Source organism: Hyperolius riggenbachi, chromosome 4 (assembly GCF_040937935.1).
Source record: "Hyperolius riggenbachi isolate aHypRig1 chromosome 4, aHypRig1.pri, whole genome shotgun sequence".
NCBI lineage: Eukaryota > Metazoa > Chordata > Amphibia > Anura > Hyperoliidae > Hyperolius > Hyperolius riggenbachi.
This window is the reverse complement of record NC_090649.1, coordinates 110,374,124-110,386,736: the sequence shown is the minus strand read 5'-3', so window position 1 is coordinate 110,386,736 and position 12,613 is coordinate 110,374,124. Positions and strand designations below refer to the sequence as shown.

The window sequence follows — 12,613 nt, the reverse complement described above, 5'->3', positions numbered from 1 at the left end:
GTATTTTTTAAAAGGAAATAAAATATTGCAGCCATAGCATGTCCCTCTCACTTCAGTTGTGCTTTAAGCAAAATAATAATTTCACTTTTAATTTACGTCTGCCATTCTGTTCTATCGAATGAAGCCTCATCCTTAGAGGGCATGGTTATAGAGCATGATTATGTAAGAGCATCTGTAATGCTGGGGATACACGGTACGTTTTCCCTTATCAATCGAGCCGCTGATGGGTCGATTGATAATTTCCGACAGGTCAGATGACGCCGCTCGATCCCCGCCTGCTCGATCCCCGCGGGCGGACAATAGCGGGGAGTCGAGCGTAAGATAAGGAAGCACCCACGGGGTTGAGTGGGAATCGATCCGGACAGCGGCGGGGCTGCATGGGGAGTCGATCCGGCGGCAAATCGAGCCGCCGGGTCATACCGTGTATCCCCAGCATAAGACAGAATCTGTTTGCTGGACAATAGTCTATCATTGGAATCTGTGCCACGTAGTGTGGCACAATGTGCCATTGGTACTGTACACGTAGCTCCAAATAACTGCTCAAGTTACTTTAAGTCCTCGATTTTGAGGGCAAAGCCATCCACCGCCAGGTGGAGCAAACTGACAACCCTCCCTTTCCTAAGGTCACACACACACACACACAAAACCCCTAGTCCAAAGTCATGATTGACCAACCTAGCAAACACCTAGCAAATGTCAAAAATGTTAAATCATTTCTGAAGTGTTTGGAAGTCTGTGGAATAGACTTTCCTTAGCTGCAAAAAGCAATGAGAAATGCAGCAAGACATTTGTGTAAATCCATAGTCAGTCAAATGCTACCTATGACTGCCCGTGTGAACAGTTTTACTAAATTAGTGGATTTTACATGTAAGTTCTGGCCTGGCTGCACAGAAGCACAAGTTATTATTCCCGAATGAACGATGAGTGAGTACACTGGGCTACTGTCTCCTAGGCTGTGTAGTAGCCACACTATCTCAGCAGCACAGGCTCTTCCCATTAAAGCAGGGAACACACATAACAGTGCATTTTCCACACGATTCCTGGGTTTTTGTCATTTTGCATTTTCTCCCACACCTTTGCCATTTTTCGGATGCACTGGAATACATTGCAATTGCAAACGCATGCGTCATGCAGAAAAAAGCAAGCTGTCCAATTTAAAAACGCATTTACTATAATGGCTAATGTGGCAAAACACACCAAAATCTAATGCTGGGTACAAACAATGTGTTTTTCGGTCGATTTTCCATCCGATCGAGTTCTGATTCGATTTTCCGATCTATTTCCGATTCAATTCTGTTATCTTTTCTGATCCATTTCCATTCACTTCTAAGACAAATTGATCAGAAAAATATCGAAAATAAGATCGGACATGTCGGAAATTATCTATCGAACCATCAAACACAAAATTGTATGGTGTGTACCTAGCATAACAAGTGTGTTCACTACCTAAGGAGGCTCTGCTGAGAACCAACATTTAGACAGAGTTTCTGGTTCAGAATCCCAGTCATCCCCACTCCAGCCCCCTTCCACATCTTACCCTCCCCGATGCCATCATTTCTGGACCTCTGCACCTGAAGTAAGATCTGTCAGTGATCACATGGGGAAGGGAGAGGGAGCGAATAGTCCTGTGGTGTCTTTACCAGGACTCAACAAAGCCCCAATGGTGACAGCAGCTAGCGCTGCTGAGGTAGTAAAGACTGTGTGTTAACTCTACCTAATACAATGCAGGAACTTGGTCAGACATTGGATTTATACCATCCTACACGGCATCAGACCCTTCAGATCAAAGTGTAGGACTAAGTCCAACACTTGCTCACCACCAGCGCCAGTGATTATTAATATTAGTAGAGGCGTGTAGGCTCCCCGATTAATGCACCACCACTGGATCTAGTCTGGCATGGAGTAAGGCTACTCAGATCAAAGTGTCCTACTAAGTTTGATCCCCCTTCAGCACCACGCTGCACAATTATTTATTACGCTTGTGTGCGTGCAATGTGGGGTGGAGCTATAGCATGTGAGATGGCGCTCCAGGCTCCACTACTCAACCCACCTGGCATATTGACCTGATGAAACAGTCTTCAGCTGCCAAACGCATTGTCCTCTGTGCTGAATAAAGTTCTATTGAATTTTCATGAAAGTAGGCCAACACATACCTTCCCTTCATTCCCAAACCACTTTTAATTATTTTATTATATTTGGGTGCTCCTGGTTACTGGTTTCTTTTAGTGCCTAGTCCCCGGGGGATCTTTACTTGATGATTTTTCAAAGTTTCATTTTTTTATGGTGCAGCATACAAGCCTGAGTGGGGATGGTACTTCCCCATTTGCTTATCAGTCGCTGCTTGTCTCAGCAACCCAGATTTTTGAATATTCACTTTTGCCCATATCCATCTTCACGTCTGCATTTATGCATCATACTACACTAGATTGGGCTCCCAGCATGTTTTTTTTTCTTTCTTTCTACAAGATCCAAGGCCCTAACATTGCACTTCTGAAAAGACCAGTTACTATTGCTACACAGCACTGAGCATTATTTCTCTACTGAAAGCATATGAACTGCCAAAAAGCCTTCACTGTCACTTTATCAGTACAACATTTCAGTAATAATAATACCATTTGCTAAAAACGTATATGAACAGAAGCAGAATGCCTACCCCGGCCACATCAAATCTGCGACTCTTCTGGATTCAAATGACCACCTGCAAACAGAAAAGAAAATACATGCAATTAACATAATTTGCCAAGTACTAATAATAGCTGGCGTAGACAGTCAGTTTCATCCAGTTGCAAATGAACAGCCCCGGCATGCCTTCTCACCGTCAACATTTCTAGATATGACCTGGATCGCTGAACACTAAGCAAAAACACTTCCTCATAGGCTCTTAAAGGGAATCTAAAGTGAAAATAAACTTATGTTATAATGACTTATAGGTGTAGTACAGATAAGAAATAGAACATAAGTAGCAAAGAACGGAGTCTGATATTGTTTCCAGTACAGAATAGTTGAAGCCAATGGGAATCCCTATTTAAATAAAAAAGTCAGATACTCACCTAAGGTGACTTCCCTCCCCTCTCCCGGTGCCATCGGTGCTGCGCTGGCTCCCCCGTTCAAATCCCCCACCCGGGGGGGGGGGGGGCGCAGGGGGACAACAACAGAAGTCTTTGGGAGCAGAGTCCTCCCGAAGACAGGCAGCTCCATACTGCGCAAGTGCGAGTGCGTCAGAGGGCGCTCGCGCGTGCAAAGTGTACAGCGACCAGTCTTCGGGAGCAATCGGGCTCCTGAAGCATTTCCGAAGCCTCCCTTTGGCCGGGAAACAGTGGTATTTGACCGAAATGGTTGAATACCGCTACGGGGGAGTATCTGACTTTATTTAAATATGGGTTCCCATTCACTTTAAAAAACACTTTACTTATCTATGCAAAAGAGCTGCTCTGAGCTCCCTGACTGGGATCAAAGACAGTCCTATTTTCTGAAGCACTTATACGTCAAAGAAACAGTGACAAGCAGTTTCAGATAAGGTTTTACTGCAGGGAAGGTCAAAGGGTCATTAACTCTGTTCTATTTCATAGTTTTAAATACAGTGAGTGGTTTGCAATTGCAAATATGATAGAATGATGCAATGTTATAAAAAAAAATTCTATATATCTGAAAATAAAAATATGAGACTCTTCTTTGCTACTAATGTTCTAATTCATCATATCATAACATTTTTTTCGCTTCAGTGTCACTTTACCTATTGTAATCGGATAATGTCACTAAACACAGCAGTGCAGAGAGCAGTGCTACAACTGTGGTCAGCTAGCAGCTAGTGACATACCCATGTACTCTGCAACGTGCTATAGAAGGTGTAAATGCTAGAATACATGATAATCAGTGGACTAAAGGGCGAGTCACACTGCCAGGGCCCATTCACCCTATATGCATATGACACGGTTTACAGAACGCCTCCGTTTTACCATGGGCAGCGATATGTGCTTTTTCACAGAAAGCAGATATTACCATTCCCACTCAGCTCTAAAAAGCACAGCAAGCTCCATTTTGGTGCACATGGTTGCATTTGCTCTACAACAGCACTCAATGGACAATTGTATGCAAAGGCAAGTGAATGAGGTCCAAACCGCAAGTGCATGAAATTCCAGCACTGACAAACCGTAAAATGGAAAAATGAAAACAATTGTTCGGGTGTACGAACGGGGTGAAGGAGTAACCAATCTAATAATTACAGATGGAATTGATCTGAAAAACGGATCGACGATTGGCACCATCAACCTTCATCCAATCAGACTGTTGATCAGAGAAAAAAAATCAAGTCATTACAGTGGTATAAAACCCTGACATAATATTCAATAAAAACATGTTTTCCTACTTTTTATATGCCATACGGTTATCATATTTGCTTTTGTGCATAAGTATTATTCATTTAGAAATTACAAGTTCCCAAAAGTACAGTTTTTTGCTTTGGAGAGCCTACTTTGCATTTTATTCATAACTGGTTTTATTCATGATGTATTGAAGGCAGAAATGCTTTGAGTGTCTCTCTGTGTCCCAGAGCTGCTGCACAGTCAGAGAATGTGTCACAATCCTCACTTGATACAATTAAGTAAACACAAGATAACATTATCTCCACTTGGGATGCCTCCAGATTTCTCTGCACTGAACGTTCAAGTCCTGTGTGTAGCGCTTTGAATGCTGTTCTAGTAAAAAAAAAAAAATGCTGGTTGTATAGAATATGCTGTAAATAATTTTTTTGATTCTGCATGATTGCTCTAGGTGTGATTCAGACTACTGCAGCCAAATAATTGAGCAAGGCTGCCAGGCAACTGGTATTGTTTAAAAGAAAATGAATAAATTATCTATCTATCTATCTATCTATCTATCGACAAAATGCCCTAGAAGTATCTCACCATACATTAGTGTAGCTTTGCATCTGCCATAAAAAAGGGAAACAAATGGGATGTGTATGTTGTCAGGGGTGGTCTACTGTACGTTCCCAAACCCCACCATCATGTTCAATTAAGCATATGCTTTGCAGATGAGCACACATGCACAGGTGGAGTGATCAGTGTCTCAGCTATGTACATTTGCCTCTTAGTATCTTGGAACAAACACAGAAGTGCTCTGGATTACAGCTCATTATCTATATATTAGCTATTGCACTTCACGCTCATCATCCTGTTTTTCTATTGAACTTGGATCCTTCAATTAAAATCAACTGCTAATTGACCAACATGCTAATAGTTCTAAGATGTTGATTGGTAGCATCTAATTTGCATTGATTTGGTGCTCAGCTATTTAGTCAAATCCCAAGGTATGGGTACATTAGCGCACACACTTGACACATGAACATGAGCTTGCAGTGACTGGGTTGTACATCTGCTTTGTGGCCAGTAGATGGCAGGAGTTCAGGCTTCTGGACAGTATGAATGCCATTGCCCTTCAAGTATCAGGCAAATAATTACATCACAATAATGTTTTAAAAAGGGAAACAACTTTTCCCCAAACAATCCATGGAATGTATAACCAATCCACTTACTGCAAATTCATTCACAAGCCTAATCTGAAAATGAATAAAGGGTTGCACAGTATTCCAATGTCTAAAACTTGAGAGCAGAATAGGCTTTTTTTCCCTCAGGAAATAAATTATTTCAAGTTGACATTTCAGAATCAGGAACTTCATCTTAAGATCAAGATTAACCAGAATTTAGAAGAATTACAGTATTGGAAAATAACATAACATAACATTTGAAAAGTGCTTGTTCACCACTCATATTTTTCATGGCTTGTAAAGGTAAGTAAGGGTAGGAGTATGCTGGTCACACAAATTCATCTTTGATGCAGCTGTGCCACAAAGTCCTCTTTGTTCACATCTAAAATTAAAAAAAAAAAAAAAAAAAAAAAAAAAAAAAAATAGCCAGCGTTTTGCGATTTTGTGAGCGATTTTATCCCCCCTCCCGGCGCTTACTTGCGCGCTACGATTTTGTGTACAGCATTTTCAAAGAGCATTTGCAGAGCGATTTGTTTTTTTTACTTTTTGACGCAAGTCAGGAAGTGAACTATTTGACCCGGAAAATACAATGGGCCTGATTTATCAAAGCATTACTGACAGTTTTTTCTTCAAAAACCGTTCTAACCAGCAGGGGGATGGTTCTGCATGATAATAAACTTCTTAAAGAGAATCTAAAGCCAGATTTAAAATGTCTTTTAGCTTATATTCAGCAGGGGCATGTTTGCCCCTACTAAACCGCCACTATCCCACGGCATAACGAGGGGTCTTTACCCCCCAAATCACCCCTGCAAAATCCACGACTTTCTAGGTCGTGGATTTTGCTGCCCCTGTGCGCTTCCGTGTGAGGCAGGGCTATGAGCTGCAGTCCTGCTTCACACGCGTCTGTCAGCGGCGGATCTCCGCCTCTCCCCTGCTTCTCTCAGTGAAGGAAGACTGAGAGGGGCGGGGGAGAGGCGGAGATTTGCCGCTGACATACGCCTGTGAGGCAGGGCTGCAGCTCATAGCCCTGCCTCACACGGAAGCGCTCCCTGGGCACCACGGAGGGGATTTGGGGGATAAAGACCCCTCGTTATGCCGCAGGATAGCGGCGGTTTAGCAGGGGCTAACATGCCCCTGCTGAATATAAGGTAAAAAGCCATTTTTAATCTGGCTTCAGATTCTCTTTAAATCCTACTTAATGTATTTATTCCTAAAAGCACGAACGCAATTGCTGCACAAAGCGATTTTGTCAACGTTTTGCGTTTTTCCTATACCTGCCATTGTAGCAAAATCACCCTAAAATGGTACATGCAGAGCTTTGCTGAGCGGAAAGCCGACGAATCGAGCGGATATGAATTATCCCATAGGGATTCATTGCACAAGCGTTTTTAGGAAGATTTTTAAAATAGACGGTGCTGGAAAAATTAGCAAAAAGGCCCTAGGGGTGAACGAGCCCTTAGAAAAGTCAGTCATGTGGCAAAGGATCAATGCACATATAAGGAGGTGCTCTCACTACTCAGCACAGGGCCACCCTGCCCACTTCCTCCTGAAGGTGGCCACACACGATACTATAAAATGATACGATTTTACAGTAATTCGATAAAAACGATCGGATCACCCGGAAAAAAAATTGAAAGTTTATTTTTTTTTATTTCTTCATTCGACTGAAAAATCTGATCGGATTTCCCGTTTTCTTAGCTTTTTATCGATCCGGAATGCCAGATATTTTTCTTCAATCTTTCTAAAGATTGTATGGTGTGTGTGTTAGATTGTCAATTTATTAATATACACAACCTAGCAATTTTGCCAGAGTTCCCAATCATTTTTATCATGTGCATTCTCCGCAGCTCTGCATTGGACGGTGCTCCTTGGGGTTGCTCTGGCTTGGGGGGGCTCTCGCGGGATGGTGTGCCCATAAATAGGAGGCCGTTTAAATGTTAATTAACCATTTAATGATATGGTGCATTTACTGGGATAGGATTGGAAAGTGTCACTACACTGTTGAAGCGGGGAGAGTATATATATATATATATATATATATATATATATATATATATATATATATATATATATATATATATATATATATATATATATATATATATATATATATATATATATATATATATATTTTAGATACATATATGTGTGCTTTGTTCTAATAACAATACTAAATCAATCTATGATGCAACCCTGAGACCCACATATCATGGCTTCGGTGGTGTCATATGTTCACATGTGGATCTCCTATCAGCTGAGTTTGGGGGAAAAAAAAAAAAAAAAAAAAAAAAACTGTAGTCACTTCCTGTCTGAGTCAGGACTGAGTCAGCCACTTACATACCTGATATTTACCTCTTTCAGGCAGAGAAAGAAAAAAAGGAACACAGCATAGTTATTTGTGTGCTAGGCACTGTACATACCCATGTCTATCTCATTATGCCACATGTCAGTTGTGGTATCCTTTAAAGGGAACCTGAGACGGGGGGAGATAGAAGAATTTTATACATACCTGGGGCTTCCTCCAGCCCCCTCCGGCCTGATCGCTCCGACGCTGCCGTCCTCCGCCTTCTCTCGGCTGGGAGCGTTCTGAGCAGGCGCAGAACACTTCCAGCCACGGGAGCAGGATGGGGGAGCGCGCACAGCTGCACTGCGCATGCGCCGACTGGCCGAACTTCTGGGACCAGTACTGAGGATTCAGAAGGCGGAGGATGGCGGCATGAGAGCGATCAGGTCGGAGGGGGCTGGAGGAAACCCCAGGTGTGTTTACATTTTTTCTATCCCCCATCTCAGGTACACTTTAACCACCCTGGCGTTCTGATTAAATCGCCAGGGTGGCTGCGGGAGGGTTTTTTTTTAAATAAAAAAAAAACTATTTCATGCAGCCAACTGAAAGTTGGCTGCATGAAAGCCCACTAGAGGGCGCTCCGGAGGCGTTCTTCCGATCGCCTCCGGCGCCCAGAATAAACAAGGAAGGCCGCAATGAGCGGCCTTCCTTGTTTTGCTTAGATCGTCGCCATAGCGACGAGCGGAGTGACGTCATGGACATCAGCCGACGTCCTGACGTCTGCCGCCTCCGATCCAGCCCTTAGCCCTGGCCGGAACTTTTTGTTCCGGCTACGCTGGGCTCAGGCGGCTGGGGGGACCCTCTTTCGCCGCTGCTCGCGGCGGATCGCCGCAGAGCGGCGGCGATCGGGCAGCACACGCGGCTGGCAAAGTGCCGGCTGCGTGTGCTGCTCTTTATTTCATGAAAATCGGCCCAGCAGGGCCTGAGCGGCAGCCTCCGGCGGTGATGGACGAGCTGAGCTCGTCCATACCGCCCAGCTGGTTAATGACCCCCAAAGCAGGATCGATCAGTCGCCGCTGTACACACAGAACAATTGTCGGTTGAAGCGGTGGTTACCAGCTGACATTACGTGTTTACATACCTTTGGGTGGGTTTAGGCAGGGAACAAACTTGTCTTTCAGTTTTCTACATACATTTTTCTGCACACTAAGTGTGTTTCTAGGCAAAAAAGTGTGCATTTTTGCACAGCAGCTAATGTAATTGATACAGAAAATTGCCAAAATGTGCAAAATGTTAGTTTTTTTGTGTGCAGAAAACGCGTACGAAAACAGTCAAGTGTGTTCCCTGCCTTGCTCTCTAGTTTTCTCCCGATAGATGTGTGCCCCATTCTGAAGGAGCTTAAAGGACAACTGTAGTGTGAAGAATACGGAAGCTGCCACATTTATTTCCTTTTAAACAATACCAGTTGCCTGGCAGGCCTGCTGCAGCAGTGTCTGAATCACACCAGAAACAAGCATGCAGCTAAACTTGTCCGATCTGTCAATGTCAGAAACACCTGATCTACTGCATGCTTGTTCAGGGTCTGTGGCTAATAGTAATTATTAGGCAGAGAATCAGCAAGACTGCCAGGCAACTGGTATCACTTATAAGGGGGGGGGGAGGGGGAAAAACAAAAAGGGGGAAAAAAAACAAACATATAGTCGCCTTCATCTCCCGCTCACTTCAGTTGTCCTTTAACATATATGTAGATTGTGTTTGTATCCATCACTAGCGCAGACACAGACTGAGACTGGCCTTATTGCAGTTCTGAGTCTAGCCCTCATATCTATGCATAAATGGAAATAACATCCTATGTGCTTTAATTTTCACTCTAACTACTGTATATACTCGAGTATTAGTCTAGAAATTTAGGTCTGATTCGCTTCATAAAAGTATAGGGGTTGTCTTATACAAGAGTCACGGGCAACACAGGGTACACTGAGTAATGTGTGTACTAATAGGGACATTCCCATTTGCAGCAATTTACCCTGTGGTAAGTGATCGTTTGAGGAAAGGAAATGCCAAGAAAACACAGGTCTGCAAGTCCTGGCCACAGCAATTTACAAAGAAAGGGGCAGGAGGGAATTACTGGGCTGCATAAAGGGGGAGTGAATAATTGCAGCACTCGGGGGCCTGGTATTGGCTGCACTTAAGGGGCAGGAGGGCTTCATGGCTGCAATACTGTATGCAGTGCAGTCATTAACCCCTCCTGAGCACCAGTTGCAGCCATTAACTTTGCTGGGTAGACTTATACTTGAATCAATAAAAAAAATTCCAGCTTAAGAGGGTTCAATATTGCAGTCGACTTATACAGGAGGTTGACTTGTATTCGAGTATATGCGGTAGACATTCCTGAATCCTGGAGGAAGCAGCCCGAGGATACCCTCTGGAGGCGGAACCAGTACTGCTAAAAAACCTCTGCCTTCAATAGGTGGAGGAACTGATCAGATCTCTGCCTTAATACAAGTGGTAAAACGTCCTTTAATCAGAGTCACATGACCTGGAGAAAATTCCTGAGTTCTTGAAAAAGACCTGGTGGGATGACTTATGATGGTAGACAAAGTAAAACATCAAGCTCCAGGAACACATGGACCAAGTGAGAGATGATTAGTGAAGCCAGAGATATAAATAGACACAAGGAGCTGACCAGGTCAGACATTTTTATGAACCCTTCCCCATGTAATCCAAACCAAATAAAAGGTTTGCTGATGTTCACTTCAAATCCAGTTAAATCCTTGACAGATATTTATTAATATTATTATAGGTTTATAAAGCACCAACATACTCTGTGGCAATACAAAGTAAGACACAAACATGGGGTACAGTGTGTGAGAGTGTGTGTGTGAGAGTGTGTGTGTGAGTGTGTGTGTGTGTGTGAGAGTGTGTGTGTGAGAGTGTGTGTGGTGTGTGAGAGTGTGTGTGAGAGTGTGAGTGTGAGTGTGAGTGTGTGGTGTGTGTGGTGTGTGTGTGGTGTGTGTGAGTGTGTGTGTGTGTGTGTGAGTGTGTGTGAGTGTGTGTGTGTGGTGTGTGTGAGTGTGTGTGTGTATATACACAATACAGACAATGGTATACACCAATACACAACAAATTCATAAAATATTAACTAACAATTGCATGCACAGCTGTAACATAAAAAAAATTGACTGCAAGTGCCATTTAGAAATCCATGAGGTACTACAAGTGTCTCAGACTCTAGCCTTAATGATTACAGGCCAGTCGCATTGACACCTGTGATTATGAAGTGTTTTGAGAAGCTCATCAGGAACTATATATTGTCTTTTATTCCTCCCATGTTTGATCAACATCAGTTTGCCTATAGATCAAATAGGTCCACAGAGGATGCGGTGGCTACTGTCCTCCATGTTGTACTGTCCCATTTAGAGCAGCGAGGGAGTTATGCACGATTGCTTTTTATTGATTTTAGTTCTGCTTTTAATACTATTATACCCCATAGACTGGTGACCAAATTGTCAGACATAGGGCTTCCATTATCAACTTGCCTCTGGATTAAGAACTTTTTGAGCGATCGTTCTCAGAGGGTTAGAGTGGGTACAAATGTTTCCTCATCTATCAGTCTCAGCACTGGCTCTCCTCAGGGCTGTGTGCTGAGCCCCCTGCTCTATACCCTCTACACTCATGATTGTTTCCTGCCCACCATAGTAACACCATCGTTAAGTTTGCTGATGACACTACAGTGGTGGGGCTCATATCAGGGGGGGATGAGTCTGCCTATAGGGATAGAAAGAAAGGCTGGAAATGTGGTGTAGAGACAATAATCTGCTCCTAAATGTAGCTAAAACTAAGGAGCTTATAGTGGATTTTAGGAAGAAGGCAGATGACATTCAGCCACTTATAATAAATGGAAATATTGTAGAAAGGGTCACAGACTTTCGGTTTTTAGGAGTTACTATTAAAGAGGACCTGACTTGGGGGGGTCACATATTGCTGAAGTAGTGAAAAAGGCACAGAAGAGGCTATATTTTTTGAGGGTGCTTAGGAAGAATAATATTCCTGAGAAATTGTTGGTGTCTTTTTACCGCAGTACAGTGGAGAATGTCCTAGTCTACTGTCTCTGTGCGCTGTGTTACCGCAGTACAGTGGAGAGTGTCCTAGTCTACTGTCTCTGTGCGCTGTGTTACCGCAGTACAGTGGAGAGTGTCCTAGTCTACTGTCTCTGTGCGCTGTGTTACCGCAGTACAGTGGAGAGTGTCCTAGTCTACTGTCTCTGTGCGTGGTTTTCAAGCTGCACAGTAGCACAGAAAAAGCAGCTTCATAGGGTAATTAAGGTTGCCCAGAGGATAGTGGGCTGTCCTCTCCTTCCATTAGAAGAATTATATATGTCTTATTGTTTCCGGAATATTAAGAAAATTTTAAGCGACGCCTCACATCCAGGACATGTGTTATTTGAACATCTGCCTTCTGGAAAACGTTTTAGACTTATAAAAACTGAGACAAATATACTAAAGAACAGTTTTTATCCTTCAGCCATTTCTATGTTAAATGCTGCTAAGTGGCCATGTTGATAAGGGGTGTGTGCAATGTAATGTATGTAAGAATGGAATGTTATGCTGTCTTTGCTTTTGCTGGAAAATTGCACTTAAGAATTTCGTTGTACAATTTCGGTTGTTACAATGACAAAGATTTTCTATTCTTTCTTCTATTCTATAATCAGGATACTTTGAAATGCTCTGTAGCCAGCTGGAATGGACAACAGCATGTACACTAATTCAACTGCTCCCCCTGGTGGCTGTTCTATCATCTCTAGACTACAGACATCAAAAAAACAGTCCTAAGGCCTGGTGCAC

The 12,613-nt window shown here is 43.0% G+C and overlaps 1 protein-coding gene across 2 annotated transcripts in view; it reads right to left on the bottom strand.

Moving 5' to 3' along the window:
* NCK1 (NCK adaptor protein 1) overlaps window positions 1–12,613 on the bottom strand; it is a 167,014-nt gene that overhangs the window by 97,571 nt on the left and 56,830 nt on the right. For both annotated transcript variants that reach the window (XM_068280404.1, XM_068280402.1), the window contains exon 3: window positions 2,654–2,698. The gene's annotated coding sequence lies outside the window, so the exon portion shown is untranslated. The remainder of the gene's footprint in view (window positions 1–2,653; window positions 2,699–12,613) is intronic.